Below are 5,682 nucleotides of genomic sequence, written 5' to 3' on the forward strand. Positions count from 1 at the left end.
CTACATGATATTACTTCTTAAGAAAATTTAAGAAATTTTTAAATTTAAGAAATTCAAGAATTTAAATGTAAGAAATCTAAATTGGATTTAAGAAAAAAAAATTAACCATTCTCTTATTATTGGAGAGTAAGGCTATTTTGATTTTAGTTTTGCTAATAAGAATTCTTTGAGTCTCCTTTAATGTAAAAGTCTTTTATCTGTAATTATTTCCTCAGAATTTATTACTACACATGGAATTATTAGGTCACATTGTGTGAATATTTTTAAAGTTCTTGATACAGAGCTAAATATTTCTTTGAAAAGTTTGTGAAAGTTTACATCCCCAACAGTATATGAGAATGTCTATTTCCCACATTTTCAGAAACGTTTAGAAATATTGTCCAATTTAAGCTAGACAAGTTACTTGCTGAGAAATGCTATTTTTTGTTTCTATTCTGAGTTCTGAATAAACTAGCAAAGTTTTGTACTTAAACATTTGTTGCTTTACACGTTTTTTATTTTATTTATTTATTTGTTTGTTTGTTTATTTATTTATTTATTTGAGACAGAGTCTTGCTCTGTCGTCCAGGCTGGAGTGCAGGGGCGCGATCTCCGCTCACTGCAAGCTCCGCCTCCCGGGTTCACGTCATTCTCCTGCCTCAGCCTCCCGGGTAACCAGGACTACAGGCACCCGCCACCTTGCCTGGCTAATTTTTTGTATTTTTAGTAGAGATGGGGTTTCACCATTCACAGGATGGTCTTGATCTCCTGACCTCGTGATCCACCCGCCTCGGCCTCCCAAAGTGCTGGGATTACAGGCGTGAGCCAGCTTCACACTTTTGCTGTTTCTTCTGAGAATTGTTCTCCCTTCGTCATACCCCTTGCCAGTTTTTTTCTTTCAATTGTTTGTGCTTCTGATACTGATGTCTAAGAATTCTTTATATAACAAGGATATCTATCAGCTCTCTGTGCACCACAGTTATTGAAAATATTATAGTTCAAATGTTATTGACCTATATATGCAATTGTTCCTGGTATAGAGGAGTTATGAATGTTGGGAGACAATTCTGCATGGATCTTTTGGTTTCTGCACATCCTGTGAACAGAGACACTGACTGCTTTTGTTTTAGGACTGTCTTTTCAAGGATGTTTGTCTGGCAAACAGCCCTAGAAAATAGACATCGTGTCCCTATTGGAAGCATAGGAAAGAGGATCTTAGTGCCCATGGGAAAAGGTTAGGGCTCCTTAAGCTCAGGTCCCTCTCCTGTAACTCAACCTGCTTGTCCAGATGTCACGTGAATACCTTCGCATTGTTCTGCAGAATGGAGTATCACAGAACGGACACAAATTTGCCCTGGGGGGTTTATTAAAAATAACCATTTAGTTAATTTTATAACATCTTCAATGTTTTGTTACTCTTCAGCATTTTAAATTCTTCCTCGTTCAATTTGGATATTTTGTTTTCCAAAATGTTTCTGTGTCCTGAGTATTTTCAAATTTATTATGATAAATTTCTGTAATATATTTCCTCATAATCAATACATCTTAAATTCTGTTGTATCTTTTGGTAATGAACCCTTTTTGAATTTCTTAATATAATAAGTAGGCTTGAAAGAAACTACCTATACAGTTTTTTAGTTCCTCTTGTGGTTCAGTGTTTGCTTTCTAATTCATGCATTTCTGCTTTTAGTTTTATTACCTTTTCTTGTGGTTTTATTCTCATTGTTATTTAATTTTTAGTTGTATTTTCAATTTATTCATTTTTTTTTGAAATTGTACCAGTTAGGTTCTTTTTGACTACAAGTGGTATAAATGCTGACTCCAAGGAGTCTAACAATAGAAGTATATATTAATCTCTTATCCCTGTAAGTCTAGAGGTAGGGTAGGTGCTATGGATCAGTACTTGAAGGTTTTATTAAGGACTCTGGTACTTTTCATCTCTCTTCTCTGTCTTCTTTAACATCAGGCCCCATTTCAGACAGGTTAACATCATGGTCACAAGGTGGCCAGGTAGTAGCCAGGTTACATACTTTCTTGTTCATTTTCAGAGGAAGACAGAAAGCTTCTCTTCCAGATCCTTTTCTTTCATCTGATTAGATCAGCACAAGTCATGGGAGCATCCCTATTTCAACAGCAGTTTGCAAGGAATGCTATAACTAATTCAATTAGCCTGTCAGGATCTATGCCCACAGCTGGCAATGGGGTGACCTTCGTCTCAGTCATGAAGGGCTAGATTGATGGACAAACTTGGGGTTCTCTTAGAAAGAAAGAAGGGGTTTTTGGGTAGGTCACCAGCAGCATAAATGAAAGCCTTCAAGGCTAAAATTTACATTGTGCTTGTCCACATTACAAAAGTTTTGGTATATGACCATTTTTATTATTTAATAATAATCTGTAAATTATTTTATCCTCTTTGATTTGTTAGATTGGGATGTGCTTTTAAATATCTAAGGGTTAAATATTTTCTGGTTAAACAAGTGATAATGACATATATATATTCTGACAGTTCTAATTTATTAAAGTTTTCTTTGTATCTATCCATATCAATTTGTAAATGTTCCAGTGATGGGGAGCTATATATTCAGATAATTCTATTGGTAGTTGGCTTTAAGAGTCACAATAGGCCGGGCGCGATGGCTCAAGCCTGTAATCCCAGCACTTTGGGAGGCCGAGACGGGCGGATCACGAGGTCAGGAGATCGAGACCATCCTGGCTAACACGGTGAAACCCCGTCTCTACAAAAATACAAGAAAATTAGCCGGGCGCGGTGGTGGGCGCCTGTAGTCCCAGCTACTTGGGAGGCTGAGGCAGGAGAATGGCGTGAACCCGGGGGGGGGGCGGAGCTTGCAGTGAGCCGAGATCGCGCCACTGCACTCCAGCCTGGGGCACAGAGCAAGACTCCGTCTCAAAAAAAAAAAAAAAAAAAAAAAGAGTCACAATAAAAAATAACTTGAACCAAGCTCTTTAATTTTATTTATTTAACAAACACTTACATAGCTGCCCAAGTGCCAGGAACTTTTTCAATTGCATTGTAAATATTACCTAACTTAATCCTCACAACAATCCTGTAAGGTAATTCCTGTTATTCTATTATTCCGGTGGCACAGAAAGGATAAGCAACTTTTATGGGGCACACAGCTAGCAAGTTGCCCTGCTTATGTTTAAACATGAATGTCCTGGTCCCAGAAGCCATATCTTTAACACTCTCCTAAACTAGCTATCAGTCAATGAAAAAGTAATAAAATGACTTCTGAATACAATCTGAATAGATTGAGTGGCATCAAGTCTAAATTTGCCTCTCCAGTTCCAAACAAAATAACCGAAGTGATTTGTAAGAAGGAGGGGGAAAAAGGGAACTGATAGCAAACAAATGAGGAAAGGGACCCTATATCTTGTCATAATCTTCAAAACATGGGGATTAAGGAAAAAAAAAACATTTGTTGGGGTTCAGTTTATCTCTAAATCACTGTCCATTTTCCTCTTTAATATTAGCAAAGAAGATAAATGTTTAAAATCCAGAGAAATCTCACTGATAATGTCCTGACTTTGAGAAAGGGGTCTGAGGAGTGAGTAGATAGTCACACATAGAAACTATTACCTATCAGCAAAAGATCTTAGCAAAGGAAGGCAATATTTAGGAGTTTCCATTGATTCCTCTTGATCAGGAGGAAATGAAGCATTAAGATAAAGTATTCATAATTTCATAGGAGTTCATCCTCCTCCTCCACCAAAAGAGACACAGTGGAACGGCAGCCAGGAGCTAAAATAAATGAGACAAAGACCCCCCTGACAGAAAAGGAAAATGTAAGGAAAGTTGAAGATCCTCCAGGAAGTACTTACCATAAGCCTCTAATATGTAGGACCAAACACATAAATATTTAAGATTGCTCATTTAAGAAGTCTTGAAAGAGTGAGCTTTGGCATTAGAACTCTAAATTGAGCTGGGTAGATGATTGAAAACTCAAGGATAACCTCTTTGAGTGGGTGTGACAGAATCTGTCTCAACAAAGGAGATAGAGGACATTTAATGAATTTGGAGAAATTAACACAAAGCCAAGATTCAGCAACCTAACTATACATACAATTCCAGCTACATTCCTACATGATAGTTATCCTTGTTTTTTCATTAAACATGGGATTGGGTTTGGGAGTTACCTGACTGAGGAATCACATCTGGACCTGATGGAAAGGCCTATGCATCATGCAGGAATCCTGGACAGGTATTCCTGGATGCAATACTTGTTTTAGGGGAGGGAGATCCATATGGAAACAGGAAATAATGTAGGCAATTATACAGTTGGTAGTCTGAATGGAAGACTTTGACAGAGACTGTAAGCTGCTCATCAAAACCCATTTCTTCTGTTGGTTTCATAGCTGGATTATGTTTCTGCCTTCCTTGCAGTTTGTGTGGACTTGCTCACGGCATTCCAGTCGATAGAATGAAAATGGAAGTAATTCTAGGCCAATGTCCCCCAAACCCATCAACACGCCATATTCCATGTCCAGGTATTCCTGAAAGTCATGCACAAAAGATGGCAGTACTTCCAACAGCCTGAGTACCTGAATTGCTATTTGGATTAGACTTCTCCCCATCAACCCTTTCCAAACTGAAAGCACATTCAACTTTTATGTGAACAACAAATAAGCTTCTATTGTGTTTGTGCTATTATTTTTTAATTTATTTGCTACAGCAGCTAGCCTGCTCTAAATAATATAGGAAAGGTTTTGATAAATGCCAGAAAAGATGGCCAATATCTCCAAGGTTTTTATTCATGATCTCAGATGAGGAGAGATTCCTTTTATCTTCCAGCAGTCTCAAATCAAATATCGTGGTGTAGAGTTGTTGCTTTTTGTATTTTATTGTCATTTCTACAGCATGGAGGAAGGTCAGGCCACAATCCCTTACCCTCTGAATCCCTTACCACATGGAATTGCTTGTCCATTGGAAAAAGCATATGTGTTTCCAGAAGGGACAAAAGATGGTGAGGGAGAGAAACAACTTTTGAATAGTATAATCGAAATGTACTAATATAGATAATTTATGACATTATGATCCCTTTAGTATAAACATTTCTAAAGATTTTTCCCCCCTTGGGTGTGTGTATGTGTTTATCCCCTTTGGAAGGGATAAATAAGAAACTGGTTAGCAATTGTTACCAGTGGAAAGAAGGCCTAGAGCATTAAATTAACTTAACTTTGCATTTTATACCTGTCTGTACTATCCAAAAATTTAAACCATAAACAGGTATTATTTTACTCATTTATTTTAAAATATTTTAAATATTAACAGATATATGAGATGACATTGTGGGTCAGATTTTCTACTTTATAATCTTAGGCATAAAAACTAATTTTAAAGAATGTGAAAAAACTGAATTAGACAATTTTACTCACATAAGACAGTGAATGTGGCTTGTTTTTTCTGCCTCTCCAACACTTTTCTATGGGACTGATACATATACTCTGAAGTAAGAGGTTAAGATTATTATGGTCTTATTGTTGAATTAATATTTCTAATATTATATATGAAATAGATCACTATAATTTACTTTATGTTTAATTTAGTCTAATGTATTTATAAATCTAATTCTGATTTTATAAAATGAATAATCACTTCAGTGCTTTATACTATAATTTGCATTTCTCCTTTAATTCACTGCATGACTATCAGATACAAGATTATTAAGTAAATTTTTCTAGAAC

Source organism: Papio anubis, chromosome 7, assembly GCF_008728515.1.
Source record: "Papio anubis isolate 15944 chromosome 7, Panubis1.0, whole genome shotgun sequence".
In the NCBI taxonomy this organism is placed as follows: Eukaryota; Metazoa; Chordata; class Mammalia; order Primates; family Cercopithecidae; genus Papio; species Papio anubis.